This window comes from Lonchura striata, chromosome 23, assembly GCF_050655825.1.
Source record: "Lonchura striata isolate lonStrDom1 chromosome 23, ASM5065582v1, whole genome shotgun sequence".
In the NCBI taxonomy this organism is placed as follows: domain Eukaryota; kingdom Metazoa; phylum Chordata; class Aves; order Passeriformes; family Estrildidae; genus Lonchura; species Lonchura striata.
The window spans coordinates 4,541,652-4,559,907 of NC_140725.1; the positions used below are offsets into that span (position 1 = coordinate 4,541,652).

An 18,256-nucleotide genomic window follows, 5' to 3' on the forward strand; every position below is an offset into this window, starting at 1 on the left:
ATATTATGAAGTGTTTCTCCATTGGAAAGTGGCTCTGGCTGAGTTTTTCAGCCGTTGCGATTCACAGCGCCGCTAATGAGCTGCCGTGGGGCGCGGGGGGGCCGTGCTCTGATGTCTCCATCCAGCCCCACATGGAGCTGCGCATGGAGACCCACGAGCCAGGGCTCTCCTGCCCTGCAAGCCCTCTGGATGGGGAGCCAGGAGCAGAGGTGGCTGTGCTGTGTGAGGGGCAGCCCCAGGGAGAGGCAGGAGGATGGACGGCGTTGAGCCAGGCTGAGCCTGCACCAGCCAAGGCTGAGCCGCCTGCACCCATGGAGGTTTGTGTGCCTTACAGCCCCTCAAAGGCTCTGTCTTTGGTTGGACTGTAAATAAGGAAATTAATTATTCTCCAGAGTATCTTGGCTAATTAACAGGCATCGCTAACGCTCTTGTTGTCATATTTGGGCAGGGTGCTGCAGGCAGCACGTCTCCCAGACTGGCTGCAGGGAAAGGTGACCGTGGGATGTTCCCTGTGGCACGTGGGGATTTGACCATGGAGACTGGAAGCGAGGGACACTGGGAGGGCCAGGGCTGGTGGGAGGGGGTTGTGCCCCCAAGAAATCCTGGAGGGAAGAGGGGTTGGGGGTCCCCAGGGGATGTGGGAGTGGGCAGCGATGGCGTTTTGGCCCTGGGCAGCAGACAGGGCCCTGAGAACACATCTGCCCTAAGCCACCACCACCTTCCTTCCCAGCTTCCTCGAGGCTGGATGGCTCCATCCTGCGCCGCTCCCCATCCTCAGATCCCGCTCCTGCTCTAACAAGGCTTCCTAATTGCTGAGCAGAAGATGCAGCTGGTACAGACGATGCCTCTCCCCTCCTGAGACAGCTGCTGCGAGGAGCGGGAGCAGCAGCGTGGGATGGAGCTGCCTCCCTGGCCTGGGATCAAGCAGCAGGATGGAAGGACAGACAGACAAACAGGCTCCCAGCCCAGCTCTGCCTCCGCGGGCTGAGCTATCATCTCCTGCTCGGGGAGGGAAGCTCTCAGCTGATCCAAATATTGCTGCCGCGGCGGCAAGAAGGAGTCAAAATATCTGCGGAGCCTGTCAGCACGAGCCCGCCGGGCTTTTGTGCTCGGCAGGTGCAGGAATTCAACAAAGCCGGAACCGCAGGCGAGGCAGCGCCGCAGCTCCCCCGCACCTGTGGAGCGCTGGCAGCGGGTGGGACAAGCCCTGGTGGAGGATCCATGTCCCAGCTCAAGGTGGCACAGGCGTCTACAGCCTGCCCAGGGAGCAGCCAGGCTCCCTGAGGGCAACCTCGGGATGGAGAAGGGGTCGGGAGTGACCCTGTGGGGCTCAGCACAAGGTCTCCATCGCCACGCACCCGCAGTGCGGAGGAAGAGAGAGGCCCCTGAGCCCACTCCTCTCCCCCATCCCAGGAGGGCAGTGTGGGCAGGCTGGCACGGGGGGCTGGGGCAGCTGGCCAGAGCGTGGCTCACGGGCAGATGGCCGAGAGCTGGAGCTGTGTCCCTCAAAAAGCCAGTCCACGGAGCAGCCCTTGGGATGGAGGGATTTGTGCCACCAAAGCGCAGATTTAAGTCAAGGGGGAAAAACCCAGCCCAGCTGAATTTTGTGCCATTTAACACCAGGGTAATTACCACCAGTGGGAACCTACCGCCCACACAATTATGTGCTAGGATAAACTGGAAGAGCATAATTACCATTACAAATAACTCACTCCTCGCCTTTATTGCATCCAGTGCCAGGAGAAACTCCCACCAGTGGCTCCTCACCACCACCTCCCTCTGATGTCTCTCCCCATTGCGAGGGTCAGCACAGGGAGGAGAGGGGCTCATAGTCTCTGGTGCTCCAGGCCCATCCTGAAATTCAGCCTCCTGCTTAATTTCCCATGTGAGCACTTGGCAGAGGCAGTTCCACTTCCCAGCAGCTGCCCCATGAGATCCCTGCCTTGGAGGCAGCGCTGTGCTGAGGCCCAGGGCTACAGGGATTCAGGGCAGACCCAGCAGGAGCCTCAGCTTCCCTGGGACCCCACAGTACCCAGGATCCTCCCATCTTTCCTCCAGCTCCAGGAACACCAGCGGGGAGGTGAGAGGACATCAAAACCCCATCACAGTGTCTGGGTCTGGCAAAGCGCCCTGACACAGGGCAAGACTGGGTTTTCCAAAACTTCCAGGTCTAACCTCAAGAGCTGGGGTTGATGGCCCTGCACTCAGGGGTTCCTGGCCCCCTGCCCTTCCCCAGCAGCCCCACCATGGGCAGCCCACGCTGGGGTGGTCCCAGTGGAGCCTGCTGGTGGCACTCACCACCCGGCGCTCAGGGGGATGCTGTCCTCATGGCCTCGCCAGCAGCAGCTTCTCCACGCTGGGAATCCCTGGGGCAGCAGGCTCTGGGGGAGCAACAGGATGGGGATAAAGCCAGAACCAGGGTTTTCCCCCAAAAACCAGCCTGAGCCACCTCCCTGTGTATTTTTTATCAGCCCAGCCTTCCATCTTCCCCTGAGGCCGCCCCACACCAGCACAGACACGGGGACAGCTCCGCACGGCCACGGCCACGTGTTTCACCCAGTTCAGCCCCAAAACCATCCCCAGTCCCATCCTGTTATGCAATTCCCAGGCAGCGGGTGCCAGAGCAGCCCAGCGGCCACCTCGCCATCGACTTTCATTTGCTCCGCTCGCTCCACAAAGCCTCCTCCCGCCACCCCGCCTTTCCACACCACCAAAGGCACTTTTTTTTCCCAGCTTCCAACCCGGGAGAGGTGCGAGCTCAGCCCCGTTCTGCTCTGCAAATTAACGCGAGGTTCTGCCAGCTTGGGTCCTGCTGGGGACCTTTATGGCTTGGGATGAAAGCGGGAGAGAACAAACACGCAGCGTGAGCGCCCGGCACCGCGCGCGAGCTGGAGCCGGGGGAAAAAAATAAAATAAAGTGGTTTTCCCACTTAGGGGCTGAACAAATTTGATCTACGGTCGTCGGAAGAAAATAAATATGGAATTCAGCCAGGTCGTTTCCACCGTGCTTTTAATCTATTTACTCTTTCTCCACTCATTGTGAGCGAGAAGGATTGTGGAAAGCAAACATTTTATTTTATTACTAATTGCTCTGTTATTTTATGAGGCTGAATTAGTAAAATGTACTCAGTCTGGAGGAAAAAAAGAGTGGTTTAGTAAGAGATCACCTAATTTAGCAGAGAAAGGGGAAAGGGAAAGTGTAAAGGTGAACAAAGGGAAAGGAATAGGAAAGGAAAGGGGAAAAAAGATGAAAAGGAAAGAGAAAAGGGGAAGGGGGAAAAGGAAAAGGGAACGAGGATAAGGGAAAGAGGAAAACAGTGTGAGCAGGATGTAAAGATCACAGAAAATACACTGGCTGCAATCAGGAAATCAAAACCAATTACTGTTAATAAAAGAAAGCAGAGCAGCTGCAGGCAGGCACTGCCTGCAGAGGGCTGTGAGGGGCAGGATCCAACCGGGCACCGCTGGAAAAAAGGGATGAGGCAAGATTTTTTAAAAGTCATGAAAGATGAACACAAGCTGAGGATTTGCAAATATGAGTGGAGCAGGAAGTGTTTACTGAGGCCACTGAGAAGGCCGCAGAAGCCAGCACAGCTGGCTGGGACCCCAACAGGGCTGGGGGACTCTAGCACCCAAAAAAACCTGGAAGGCCGTGACACCCCGACATAAGCGGGGGGCTGTGGCACCCTGAGGCTGGGGACATCTCTCCTGGCTCAGCCCTGCCCTGATACATCCCTTCTCCCTGAGCATGGGCGCTTCCCAGGCACCAACCCCAAATCCGCGGCACCCCAGGGCTCCAGTGCAGCGCGGCCGCCCCGCTCCACAGCCGGGAGGCTGAGGACGGGATGTTCGACGGGCCGGGCACGTTATTAAGCACATGATTAATTTTGGCACCAGCCCCAGCTGCCTGACAGCTCCTTCTCCAGGGCTGGGAGAGCGAGCGCGAGAGGTGCTGCCTCTGCTGATGCAGCGGTTGGTGGGATGAAAAATCCTGCAATGCAGCACTGCTTCTTAATGAGCCATTTGTCTTTGAGTCTTCTTCACTCATTACCATGCCGGAAGAGGGATGGGAGTTGCCCCACGTCCCCATCTGAGCAATTACTCCTGGAGCAGAGCGAGGAAATACGGCCACGACGTGCCCAGCTGCCAGGGATCCCGGCACGGCCGCCAGCGCTGGGACTTCCCACCACAGCACCACTGCCTCTGGCTGCTGCCACCTCAGGGGAACAGGAACCCCCTCCCTGCACAGCACACACAGCCCAGGACCACCCACCCAGGCCCCAGACCTGATTCTCTGGGGGCAAGAGCCGTGCTGCTGTGCTGGGTGTGGAAAGGAGCTGGAGCATCCTGGAGCTGCCAAGGCAAAGGCAGCGGAGAAAGGATTCTGGCACTCCATCCCTGCAAAGCCTAATTCAGGTCCTGGTGGAAGAGCCACATCTTCAAAAGCCACTTAGGATGGGGAACATCTGGGCCTGGCAGCCAGATCCCAGGAGGTTGGCTGAGAAGGAAAGAGGTGGCACAGGGAAAGTGCCATGGCAGCACCCCTGTGTAGGTGCAGGCAGAGGCAGGGCTGGCAGGGGCGAGCAGCCCCATGGCACCTCCAGCCCCCTCGGCCCCACAGCAGTGCTCATCCTGCCCACAGGAGCCAGGACACGGGGCATGGACTGCCAGAGGTGTGACCCCACTGCCAGAGTGTCAGGAGCACAGCCAACTGAGTTGTAGGACCCCCATGGAGGGACCCCCAGGCCAGGCAGGGCTGCAGGGACCCCAGCCCATGCCAGCTGGCACAGGGATTGTGGGCACTGAGGCGCACGGATGAGCACCCATCAGGGTGATGCCCATGGACAGCTCCCCTCCCATGGACACCTCGACATCTGCCCACAGTGCCTGGGGCCAGCAGCAGCCAGCGCTCCTCTGGTGCCTCCAGGCTTGGTGGGGAAGGGGGACACGCAGGTGACACTGAGGAGAGACCACAGCCTGCTCTTCACCTGTAGTGAAGGGAAGGGACAGGCAGGGACACACATCCCCCTGTGCTGTGCTCACCCTGGGGCTCTGCCCACATTCCCAGGGGCATCCAGCCACCAGCGGTGCCCCAGGTGGGCAGTGGGCACCAGCATTTCCCAGGAGTGAGATCTGCCTGTGCCAGGGGCACTGGGGGCCATGGCAGGCCCCTCGGGCCCTGCGGCTGTGCCAGGGGCCCCAGCTGGCCGCGGTGCTGGATGAACCCCATTTCCCCATCACCCCCATTTTCCCCTCCCACCCACACGGAGCCACCAGCTAGGCCAGGCTGCCGAGGTTTAAAGAGCCACTTAGTCCCCAGCCATGCCGTGTAATGACTTAAGCCAGGGATCACTCCAAAGCCTCTTTGGTGAGCTCAGGGCAGCACAGCCTTAGCGCTGAGCGTGGCAGCAGTCACAGCTCTGACCATCTCCTGCCCATTTCCTCCGAGCCCCTGGGCAGGCTGACCCTTCCATCCCCAGCTTCCCTCTCCCTGAGCCCCCAGCAGGCTGGCAGTGCCATCCCTGCTCTGCTCCTGCCAGGTGCTCAGCCGAGCCAGGGCTGTCACCTGTCACCAGCGTTGCTCCTCATCCTGCTTTCCCTGCCAGCACCAGGCACTCTCCACTCCATCCCCAAATTACACCAATCCCAACCGGTTCCCTTCACCCTGCCATGGGGCCGCTGGGGCCGGAGTTTCCAGGAACAGCGAGGAAGCAGAGCCTCGGTCCCTGTGGCAGCAGGGATGCTCCAGGCCATCACCCCATTCCCAGGCTGCATCCCCTGGGGCCAGGGCTGGGATGAGCACAGCGAGCCCCGAGGCATGGCACAGCCCAGCTTGCCAGCAGAGGACCCAAACTGCTGCTTTAATGGATGGGCTTAATTTGCAAAGCTGATGAAAACCTAAATATTTAAATACATAATTCTGCACAATGCTCTTAGCGTGGGGACAGAGCACGGGGAGGGGGGGCACAGCTGGTGAGTGAGGACACCGTAGGCATGGGGGATGCTCTGGTGGGGCCACCTGGATCACCTGGGCCAAGAGCATCTCCACCACAATTTGGGGACCATGCACATCCTTGTCCCCAAAGCCAGCAGCACCCACAGAATGGGTGCCATGGGGAGCTCTGCTGTTGGCACTGGAGACCTGCTCCACCACCCAGAAGCGTCCCAGAGAGAAATGTGGGGAAAAGGGAGAGTGGTCCAAGCCAGGGAGCTGTGAAGGGCAGCGGGACGAGCCCCCACGGAGATTACACCACTGATATTCCTGCTACAACAGCTTAGAGATAAAAGAGATTTGCCGGATTTACCAGCAATACAAATTGAATATTTAATTTTAGCTGCAGGGGAGGAGCGGGGGCTCATCCCAGGGGTGCACAAAGGTGTGCAGGTGGTGGGCCTGGAGAGATGCTTCCAGCTCATGGGGGAAAACTGGTGTGAGAGCCATCCCCATGAGCCAGAGGGGCTGGGCATTGGCATGGCAGTGGGACTGGGCACCCTCTGCCCCAACCTGCCCCTAATCCCACCAGCCACTCACGGCTGCCAACAGCACGGCACAGCCCCTGCCAGCACGTGGAGCTCCTGCAGGATCACCCTTGGGCGTGGGCCCAGCACCAGCTCTGGGGGGGCTCGGGAGGGGTCCTGACCCCACACGCTGCCCCTGGGCCAGCCCTGAGCCAGCGCGTGGCTGCTTCACCCTGCTCCCCTCTGCCCTGACCAGGATGCACCAACGAGGCTGTGCCTGGCTGGGGATGTCCCGGGATGAGGCTGTTTGCCACCCAGGGCAGGGACTTTGCAGGGAATGGGGCTGGAGGCAGCAGGGAGGGAGACAGATCTGAGCATCCTGTGGGAAGGGATGGAGAAACACCCAAGGAGACCCAGCCACCTGTTGCAGAAGAGAGATAAATATGATTATCCATAAATAATACAGCCAGGATGAGAACAGTTCTCCCAGCTAGCCGGACAATGCCTCTGCCTACGGATGGGTCCTGGGGTCAAGTGGACTGTTCCATCTCACCCCCAAAAGATGTACGGTTCACCCCGCACCTCTGTCCCTCCCCTAAAACATCAAGTGCCTGTAACCCCATTGGCCCGAGCCTTGTTCCAGCCAACCTTGAAGCTCCTTGAAAAGGGGGCTTCGAGGGGCTGCACGCTCTCTTGGAACCTCCTCCCCTCTCTTGGAATCTCCTCCCCTCTCTTGGAACTTCCCCTCTCCTAGAGCATCCTTTTGTCTCTCCCCTCCTCCACCTCTTGGAGCCTCACACATGCTGCGTTTGGCGGCACGAGGCAGGACCATCCTGCATCCCCAATAAACCTCATTTCCCCAAGAGCAAACTTCAGAGATCTCTTGCCTCAATTCATCCACACCGTGCCGGTGCTTGGAATCTTCTACAGCCACCTTCTACCAAGCCAGAGCAGGGGCAGAGGACAGGCAGCAACAGCCCCCTGCCAGCCATGAGAACAGGGCTGTCCCCAAGGCCAGCACAGGGTCCCCACGGTGCCACCGAGCCAGGTGCCCATCCTGGCTCACCCCTCCATGGCCGGCGTGTGGTGCTGGCGCGGGTGCCAGCGCGGGGCGGGCTGGGGGAGGACGGCAGAAGATGAATGAGGGAGTCGGGAGGCTAATGGCATTGTCTGGAAAGTAGGTCGTGTGCTGAGCAAAAAGATATTTATATCAAAGCTCGTTCCCCCGCAGAAGCTCCCGAGCCGGGTACAGGCAGCACCACGAGCCCATGACCGTGCTCTGCACCCCCGTGACACCCGCGTGGCACTCTCATGGCAATCCACACCCCCACGGCACCCCCTGCCCGGCTCAGGGGTGGCAGTGCTGGAGGTGAAGTCATCCTGATGGAATGGGAGCCACGGCAGCTTTGCCTTTTTCTGACCTGGCTGCAGGCACTGGGCACTGAATGGCACCGAGTTATTTTTATTTTAATGCAACCTTTGCCAAGGTGCCATGGACATTCCTCAGATGGGCACAGTCAGCCCAGGATGGCCACGGAGGGTCCTGCCCACCCGAGCTTCAGCACCCTGGCCTCTCCCAGCACCCGGCTCTGCCCATGCTCCTCACATCCTACATCACCCCTGACCTGAGCTTGGGCCAGGTCTCAGCCTTTCCTGCTGGGAAGAGACCCATGCCCCTCCAGCCTTCCCAGAAAAGCCAAAAAAACACCCCAGAGAGCCCAGATGGAGTCAATTGGTTTTGTCCCTCTGGCCGTGCTGCCCCAGCTGTGGACAGGACCTGGGGCCATGCAGCCCTGCTCTCCTGTGCCCATCCCCATCCCACACCTGGCAGCCTGCGATCCAGCACGGCAGCAGGTTCATTTCCCATAATAGCTGTGTCGGCTGAATTTACAGCCTCGCTCCGAGTTATTAATAATAATGGCCTCACTCTTAAGTAGGGCTTTTCATCTGCCTCAGAGTTCTTTCCAGAGGACGTCTGCAGCATTATCACCATTTTATTCTCGTTCCAGTGGGCACAAGAGTGAGATGGAGAAGGGGCAGCTGATCTGTGCTGCGGGTCCTGTGGGATGCCCGGCCAAGCCACCCCCAGGGAGGTTGGAATGCCAGGGGCCTGTCGGGATGCAGCCACAGCACCGAGGCTCCTGCCAGCCGTGCCGTGGTGATTTACACCAGCAGCGAGCCCGGGCCCTGCCGCACGGATAAATCCACTTCAGGCAGCAATAAACCAGCATCACCACATCGGTAATCCGCAGCGCTGCCACCGCCGTGAGGAATCCAGGGGCAACGCACACGTGCCGATAAATCCCGGGCTTGTCTCAGCAGGGAGGTCCCTGGGGTGGAAATCCCCGGTGGAGCCGTGGCTGGAGGGGTGGGTGCCAGCAAGGGAGACCCTGGGGATGGATCCAGCACATGGGACTGGCAGTGGCCACGTGGGACCGGGGACATCCCCAAAACGCCCCCCCCCGTGTCCCCCCGTGATGCCCACCCACCCCGGGCGGCTCCGGTGTCTCCCTGCCGTGTGCCACAGCGGGGCTCGATGGGCAGATTTATTCCCCGGTAAGAGAGCTTTGATCTGAAGTTATTTTTTGTTTACTAGCAACAAGGTATTGTAAATACATCTTTGCCGATAATTATAGAGTCTGGGCGCACACCTTAATCTCCATAAAATATCAGATGCTACAATTTGCCTGATTTAATGAGATTGGAGGCTGATAAGCCGCTGAGCTAAGCTGTAAACTTTGGGGGGGAGGAGGGAAATGATTGCAAATGTGCTAAACCGCCTTCGTCCTCCTCCTCCTGCTGCTGCTGCCACGTGCTCAGCCCGGGAGCGTGTGCCCAGCCCCGTAGCCCCCTGCCCAGCTCCCGGGGTGTGCCCGGGCTGTGCTGCAGCAGCTTCACGCAGGGATGGGCATTTAGGGCAAAAGGAGCTTTTTATACAATTTACCTCATTAAAACTCCAAGAGCTGAGCGCGGCACCGGGCTGTGGCCGGGGGCTCTGCCTCGGAGCGCTCTGTTCCCCACGGGCTCCGTGCCTTGCCAGGGGGGAGCCAGCACAGCCCCAGTGCCAGGCAGGGTCCATGTGCCATCTGAGGTGTGAGGACAGGGTCCCCACGGGGCCACGGCTGGGCTGCACGGGCAGGTCAGGATGGACCATGGTCAGATGTGTGCCCATATGTGATCATGTGGGTCCAGGTGTGTCCAGATGTGTCCAGGGGGACACAGCTCCACCTGGCACCTCTGGCCATGCCAAGGGCAAGCTGGACTGAGGGGTCCATGCCACCCAAGGCCACCCTCCCGCACGTGCACGGCCATGCCCTCGCCATGTCCCCCCACAGACACGGGGGTTTGTGCACTGCCAGGTGCCCGGGGTGGGGATCCCCTCGTGCAGGGATAGGGGGCCCTGCCTGGAAAGCAGGAGGCTCCTCCTGGTAACGAGCAGCCCCGTTTCCACAGCAACCTTAAAGGCCCACAGGTGCTGCCTCACCAGCTGGCCGGCTGTGGCATTTTTGGGGACACTCAGCCCATCCCCCTGCCCAGCACCCTGGCCTCAAACAACAGCACCTTATCCCCTCAGCCAGCAGCCCCCAGCCATCTCCTCCAGGTACCACCTGGGCTCACCCACAGCCCCCTCCCTGCCCTGAGACCCCCAAAGGGTGCAGACCCCCTGCACCAAGAGAGACAGGACCCCCCCCAAAATACTCCTGTGCCCACCCCGACATCATGAGGAGCCGGTGCTGACCTACAAATGTCAGGCTGACAGGTTAATTACTTTCCCTCTTCCTCGGGCCGTTATCAGATGGAATCAGACGTCACCTGGGACTGTTAATTGGCCTAATTATTCCAGTTTCAGATTTTAAATAATTAGTTACTGTTGACTCCAGCCTGACTTCCGTGATTTTCTATAAAAAGGTCAAATGGTTCCTGGATCCCAAAACCCAAGAGATGGGATGGAGGGGCTGCAGCACAGGCCAAGCACACCGAGACCCCTGAGCTGGCTGGGGACACTGGGGACAGTGTGGTTCCCACCAGTGCCTTGTGCTCACGCTGGAGCTGGCAGGACAGGGACATCATCTGCCTCAATGGCGACAGAGGGAAACCAGGAGAGGGAGGGGGTGTGGAAGCACCGGGTGAAGGGTGGGGGGTGGGAGGGAGCCCCTTCCTCCATCCCTTTCTCCCCCAGCATGGTGACAGCTGCCCCAGGCTGAGCTCCCTGCCCAGGCTGAGCCACAGGAACCCCCCCCGGCAGATCCCAGGTCCCCCTGGGCACCTCCTCCCTCCTGGTTTGACTCCCCAGGGCTGAAATCTCAGCCCAGGGTTTTCCTGTGGGCACTGGGCACAGGGGCAGCACCAGCCCTGCCAAGGCTGATGGTGGCCAAAGCAATACCTCGTGCCCACGGGCTACCTGTCACCTGCCCAGGGCATTGCAGAGAGGGACACCTGGGCAGAGGGACAAGCAGAGCCAGCTCATCCCCAGGCTCATTCCCTCAGGAACACCACGCTTTCTCCCAGCCTCATCCCCGCTATTAATAGCCTTCACTAGCCTCCTCGGGAGCCATTTGCATATTTGATTGCAACTCCGGGGCGGGGCAGGGCCCTTCAATCAGCCGCTCCCGCAGTCTCATTTGCATGGGTTGACATTTTGTTCTGGGAGCAGTGACACCGGCACTGCGGTTGGGGACACGGTTCTGGGGGGCCGAGGTGAGCACGGTGTCACCAACCCAGGCACTTCCCCCGGCCCAGCTGTGCCTGCCCGGGAGCACCAGGCAGGGCCGGCAGCCCCTCCCTGGCTGTCCCAAAGCCGGCCGGGAGTGACGGAGCCACGGTGGCCCGTGTCCCCACACGCCCTGCCCTGCCCCGCTCTCCAGCCCGACTCACAACAGCCCGTCCCTGCCCGACCTGCCCGGCGGGACGATCAGAAGCGCCCGTGGAGGGAAGGCTGTGCCCAGCCCGGCGGGCAGGGCGTGGGGTGACGGGCACAGCCGTGGGGTGACGGGCACAGAGCTCTGCGCGCTTTCCCGTCCCACCAGCCCTGTCTGGAGCTGCCGCACATCAAAGGTTATGGGCAGGGCAAGACGTCCCCGGGGGAGCGGGGGGACCCCGAGCCCCAGCGCACCCGTGGGCAGCCCCGGGGGGAGAGGGGGTCGGGAGCCGCCGCCGGTTCGATCCGCGGTTCGGACTCGCAGCGTGGGGCCGGGGCATCAGCACCGCGGACAGCGCCCGCCCACAGTGCCACCATGGCCAGCGCCACCACCGCTGTCACTATGGCCACCGCTGCCACTGCCGGGGCACCACCGCCACCGCGGCCGCCACTAGAAACTCCCACCACGATAAACTCCCACCACGAGCATCACTCCACAGCCACCACGGCCACCATTGCCACCACAGCCACCACGGCCACCACTGCCACCAGTGTCACCACAGCCACCACTGCTATCACGGCCACCACGGCCACCGCTGCCATCACGGCCACCACAGCCACCACGGCCACCACTGCTATCACGGCCACCACGGCCACCACAGCCACCACGGCCACCACTGCCACCAGTGTCACCACAGCCACCACTGCTATCACGGCCACCACGGCCACCACGGCCACCACGGCCACCACAGCCACCACTGCCACCAGTGTCACCACAGCCACCACTGCTATCACGGCCACCACAGCCACCACAGCCACCACTGCCACCAGTGTCACCACAGCCACCACTGCTATCACGGCCACCACGGCCACCACGGCCACCACGGCCACCACTGCCACCAGTGTTACCACAGTGCCCAACAACACGTGCCACTGGCGGCCGTCCTGCGGCCCCGCCACCAGCCCCTGTGGCAGCCCCAGGCCAGGGATGTGCCAGACAGCGGCAGGAAGAGCTGGGCGGCTCCAGGGCCCCGGGCAGGCACAGCCAGGAGCTGCGTCCCAGGACGCCCTCGCTTCCCCCCGGCTCTTGGCATCACTTGGCAGGAAAAAACAAAGCAGGGTGAGGCGTGGGATCAAGCCTCAGGATGACAGGGATCGGGAGAGGGCTCTTCTGCTTCCCTCCCTCCTGCCTCAGTTTCCCCTCCAAGAAAGAACAGCAGAGATACAGGTTTGTGTCACAGAGAGAGGCAGGGTGATGGGGGAATCAACAGAGAGGTACAGAGGGACCCAACTGCCACTGTGGCTGTGCCAAGGAGCGAACTGAAGACAGGCAGGGCTCGAAGCACAGATGTCGGCACCGGCTGTGCCGCTCCCCGGCAGCGGGGCCGTCTGGCAGGCAGGGCTGGGGCTCCCCGGCTCCATCCACAGACCGACACACAGACACACAGACACACAGAGGAGATCCTGTCCCTCGCTTACACAGAGGTGCAGCCCTGCCCCGCTCCCCAAAACCACAGTGAACAGCCCCCACTGAGCACATCCCCTCCCCCAGCACTCACAGCTCCCAGCCCCCAGCTTAGCACACAGACCCCCATCCCAGCACACACAGCCCCCAGCCCAGCACACACAGCCCCCAGCCCAGCACACACCCCCAGCAGCACACACAGACCCCCATCCCAGCACACACAGCCCCCAGCCCAGCACACACAGCCCCCAGCCCAGCACACACCCCCATCCCAGCACACACAGCCCCCAGCCCAGCACACACAGCCCCCAGCCCAACACACAGCCCCCAGCCCAGCACACACAGCCCCCAGCCCAGCACACACAGCCCCCAGCCCCAGCACACACCCCCATCCCAGCACACACAGCCCCCAGCCCAGCTCCGCAGGGAACGGGAGCAGAGACCTCGGGGCTGGGATCTCCCCATCCCAGTCGGGTGAGCTTCCCGGCTGTGCCGGGGCTCGTCTGAGCGAGGGCCGGCCGGGAGCCACAGGCTGCACACCGAGGAGAGAACGTGGCTGCCAGGGAGGAGGATTCGGCCACGAAAGGGTTAGGGCTGTGGGCTGCCCGGGGGCTCCCGCTCTGCCCGGGCCGGGGGAGCTCGCTGAACTGGCACAGCTGGGCACAAAGCCGGGCTCTCCCAGGACTGGGGCTCTGCAAGGCACGGAGCCCCCTGCACGCAGCCAGGCCCTCTCCCCTCCCACCCACCACCCCACTCACCCGCCGCCGCTGCTAAGCCATGAAGTTGCCGGCCTGGGCTCGGCAGGAGTCGGAGGATGGCACAGCGGCTGGATTCCCTCTGATCCTGCAAATTCCCTGCGGGCTGCCCATGCCGCGGCCAGGCCGCGCAGCGAGGCCGGAGGCGTCCCCGGGGTCACGGCCACCCGCGGCAGCGCAGCGCTCCGGGCGCCGACACCGGCACCGGCACCTTGCAGCCGGCGAGAGGCGGTGGCGGAGCCGTCGCCCCCGCGCGCCGGGGACACACCCACGCGCGCTCCCCGGCGCGCTCGGCCACCCCCGCGCACCAACACGCGCCCCCGGCAAGGGGCGGCCCACGCCGGCAGCGCCGCGCGCCCACGCACGGCCCCGCACGCCCGGGCGGACACGCAGCCCCGCAGGCCGGCGGATGGACGGACACCCGGCTCTGCACACACAGACGGACACACGGACGGACACACTGATGGACGGACACCCGGCTCTGCACACACAGACAGACACACGGACGGACACACTGATGGACGGACACACTGATGGACGGACACCCGGCTCTGCACACACAGACAGACACACGGACGGACACACTGATGGACGGACACCCGGCTCTGCACACACAGACGGACACACGGACGGACACACGGACGGACACACTGATGGACGGACACCCGGCTCTGCACACACAGACGGACACACAGACAGACACACTGATGGACGGACACCCGGCTCTGCACACACAGACGCACACACGGACGGACACACTGGTGGATGGACACCCGGCTCTGCACACACAGATGGACACACGGACGGACACACAGACAGACACACTGATGGACGGACACCCGGCTCTGCACACACAGACGGACACACAGACGGACACACAGACGGACACACAGACAGACACACTGATGGACGGACACCCAGCCCTGCACACACAGACGGACACACTGATGGACAGACAGACACAGAGCCATGGACACACAGACGGACACACTGATGGACAGACACAGAGCCCTGCACATCCAGATGGACACACAGACACACTGATGGATGGACAGACACAGAGCCATGGACACACGGACGGACACACAGCCCCACACACTGATGGATGGACAGGACCCTGAATACCCAGACGGACACACAGACAGACACACAGCCCCACACGCTGATGGATGGACAGACACAGAGCCCTACACACCCAGATGGACACACAGCCCCACACACAGACGGATGGACAGGACCCTGAACACCCAGACAAACACACAGCCCTGCACACTGATGGATGGACAGGTACAGAGCCATGGACACACAGACAGACACACTGATGGACAGCATTGAGCTCTGCACACCCAGATAGACACACAGACTGACACACTGATGGATGGACAGACACAGAACCATGGACACACAGACAGACACCCAGACAGACACACAGCCCCACACACTGAAGGATGGACAGGACCCTGCACAGCCAGATGGACACACAGATGGACACACTGATGGATGGACAGACACAGAGCCATGGACACACAGACAGACACACAGCCCCACGCACTGATGGACGGACAGACACAGAGCCATGGACACACAGACAGACACACAGCCCCACGCACTGATGGACGGACAGACACAGAGCCCTGCACACCCAGATGGAGACTCGGCAGTTCTGCATCACTGCACCTGGACAATGACATGGCCACGTGCACCTGGCTGCTCCCACTCACAGCGTCCCACGTGCCCCACCCACACACACTCCTGTGCACCCTGCAGGCACCCGAGTGCTGCCCTTGCCCCCTCCAGCTCCCCACACACACCTGATGGAGGGGAACCATGTGGTTCCCCTACCATGGAGCTGTCCCCACCCAGAGGGGAGCCTGAGGCAGATGGGTGTCATGACACAAAACATGAAACCTGAGGCCATCCCTCAGCTCAGCTGCACAGAGGGCAGACCTGGGGTGCATCATCCACCACGGGGTCTCACCACTGGGGACACCAACCACAGCAGGGACAGCCACTTCCAAGGCATACAGTGTTTCCCCAGTGCCAACCAGTTCACCATTCCCAAACAAGTGCCCCAGCACCCCCTGTGCCACCCCAGTGCCCGCATCCCTTTGGGAAGATGAGAGGTTCCCTGGGAATGGGAAATCAGCAGGTCCTGTCACAACGGGACTCGATACCTTCAGCTTTTGTAGTCCTCTCACTTCAACGCGGCACCCCCACATGCCCACAGACAGGCTGTTCTCCCCCTTCCCTCTGCCCACCAAAAACTTCAGCTGCTTCCCAGCCCAAACAGCTCCGGATCCTCCTGCAGGAGAGGGCCAGGCAGGCAGCGAGGCCCCATCACCACCCGCTGCCTGGAGCTGCCAATTTAAGGCCAAGCAGACTCCTGGTGAAACACTGAGCTCTGGCAACCACGCCGCAAACATCTGCTCTTCCAACGGCATCGTGATTCACAGGCTATTAATTGGGGCATGGCAGCGCTGGGAACTGTTTGCATCCCCTGGCTTTGCTCAGAGCCACAACTCGCTGCCGACAAGGTCTGGGGGCTGGAGACAGAGCCAAGCCTGGCAAGGCACTGGCCGCAGTGGAGCCGCACCGGGACCGGCCGCGGGCACGGTGCCCAGCTCCCACACCGGCTGCAGAACGAACCCCAGGAAAGCAGCAGCAGTGGTGCCCGCTGCTTGGCAGAGCCACGGTGCCCACCGGAGCCGGGGGCAGAGGGCAGGCTGCCTCTCTGGCGGGGTGGTTTGGCAAGGGCTGGGGGTGTTCTTCAAGTTGCTGTCACCAAATATCAGCGTGTTCCCACAGGGTGTCCCAGCTGCCGAGCCACTCGCTCCCAGGGGTGCTGCCTTCAAGGGGAGCCACACCGCAGACCCTGCTCGGGCAGCACCAAACAAAGGCTGTGGGGAGCCTCCAACAACAGCCAAGAGGAATCTGAATTCAGAAGCTGATTAGAAACCATGTCATGGCTTCTTCCTGCTCCAGCATTTGGGGAGGAGTGAGCTGGGGGGTGACATGGCAAATCTAATTAAGATTGAGGGCAGGTTGCAGAGGCAGTGACACAGGTGCTGCAGGAGCACAGCTGCTTGTGGGAGGGGGACACCGGGTGCTGCAGCACCCCTGGCCCTGCAGAAATGGGGAAGGTACAAATTAATTCTCCTTAATCCGATGGGCGCTTGCTCTGCTGCCACATGCCGTGGCAGCTGACAGAGAGCAGCCCAGCCTCCCTGCAGCTCAGCTTTTGGACCTGTGGTGGCCAGGCCATCTCTGTCCCCTGCTAGTGACACCACAAAGCCTTGGGAATGAGATGCTGAGCAGGACAGGGTGAGCAGAAGGGGCTCAATCCTGCCTAGTTTGGAGCAGGTGAGTGTGGAGCGCTGAGCTGTCTGCCCTGCCTGTGGCTTTCCAGGTGGATCCCCCATGCTGCTGCTCATAGAAGGAGACCAGCCATCACAGGGCCATTGAGGTGGCCACCATCTGCAGCCCACTTTACCAGAGCAGGTTTACACCTGGTCCATGGGCATGGCAAAGCCCAGAGGCCAGGCTGAAGGGGCGCTACCCAGGGTCTGCAGCACCAGCACCACTCCACACCCCCCTCCCCTCGCCCTCCGCAGCTCCTGCCGTGCCCTGTGCCACCTGCATCACAGGGATGTGCTCCCGCTGCGAGGAGATGCCACCCCACGGCCGGGGCGTCCCCCGGGGCACGTCCAGCCGCAGCCCCCGGCCCCCCGCCCGCCCCGTGAGTCCCCCTCTGCTGGCACGTCTCGCCTGCTATTCTTAGCTCTCCAGCGCTGCGCTCTCCCGGCAGTGGCACCGTATATTACTATTATTGCTGGCTGCCAACGTCTCGAAGCAGGCGGCCAGGATGGTGATGGGGCTTCCACACCCCTGGTGACCTGTCGTTCGGTCCCTGCTGGGTTCTGGTCTTCAACAGGCTATTTCAGGAAATCCAATTTGATGGCCAGGAGGAGCACAAGCCACACGTTCAGCCCCTGCGCTGGATCCAGGCTCCTTCTGTTTCTGCTCAGATCCAGATTTTAGCTTCGCCCGTGTTGGCAATAAGGGCCAAGAGTCACCTTTGGCTCCAGATCCAAATTTCTGGCTGGGTGGGATCCAGGGTTTCGGCTCAGCTTGCTGGAGAGATGCGAGCGTCTGCAAAACCTGGATCTGGAGCCCCAGCCCCCACCGCAGCAGCTCCACCTGGGCATGAGACCCCAGCACGGGGCCTGATCGTGCCTTTGAGGGTGGGCAGAGCTGGGGAGACCCACACCAGCACAGCCACCAGCTGCCCACACAGGCTCTGCATCCCACAGGTCCTGGCACAGCTCTGAGCTACTGATGGGGAAGCTGAAGGAAGGGCCCCCCCCAAACACCCCAGCCTGGGCTTCCCAAGCATCCTCCACTCTTCTCATGTCTTGCCCAAGCTGCTGGGAGCCAGGCCCAGCAGGAGGACTGAGAGGGCTGGGGGCTGCTCCTCCAAGCCCACGTGGCACAAGCCTTGGCACTCAGGAGGGAGATCTGGGCACCAAGCTCAGCACCATCTCACCCAGCCTTGGCAGGGGGACACCACGGTTTTGTCATCCCATTCCCGAGAGCTGGGTTGCCTGGATCTGGTCCTTGTGCCCTGGCTCAGTGGGGTAACAACACCCAGGGCAGCCCCAAGTTTGGCTCACATCAACAGCTCCCCACGTCAGTGCTCCCAACACCCCCACAGCCAAAAGG

At 61.6% G+C, this 18,256-nt stretch overlaps 1 protein-coding gene across 4 annotated transcripts in view; it reads right to left on the reverse strand.

Annotated features, from left to right (window-relative positions):
• The window catches only part of DLGAP3 (DLG associated protein 3), a 28,670-nt gene that overhangs the window by 8,985 nt on the left and 1,429 nt on the right, over positions 1–18,256 (reverse strand). For 2 of the 4 annotated variants that reach the window (XM_021554800.3, XM_021554797.3), the window contains exons 1-2: positions 13,541–13,791; positions 2,299–2,381 (exon numbers count right to left, since the gene is read on the reverse strand). The gene's annotated coding sequence lies outside the window, so the exon portion shown is untranslated. Of the gene's footprint in view, positions 1–2,298; positions 2,382–13,540; positions 13,792–18,256 lie in introns of those variants that run through there. The other 2 variants (XM_021554798.3, XM_085559783.1) reach the window with 2 other exon arrangements.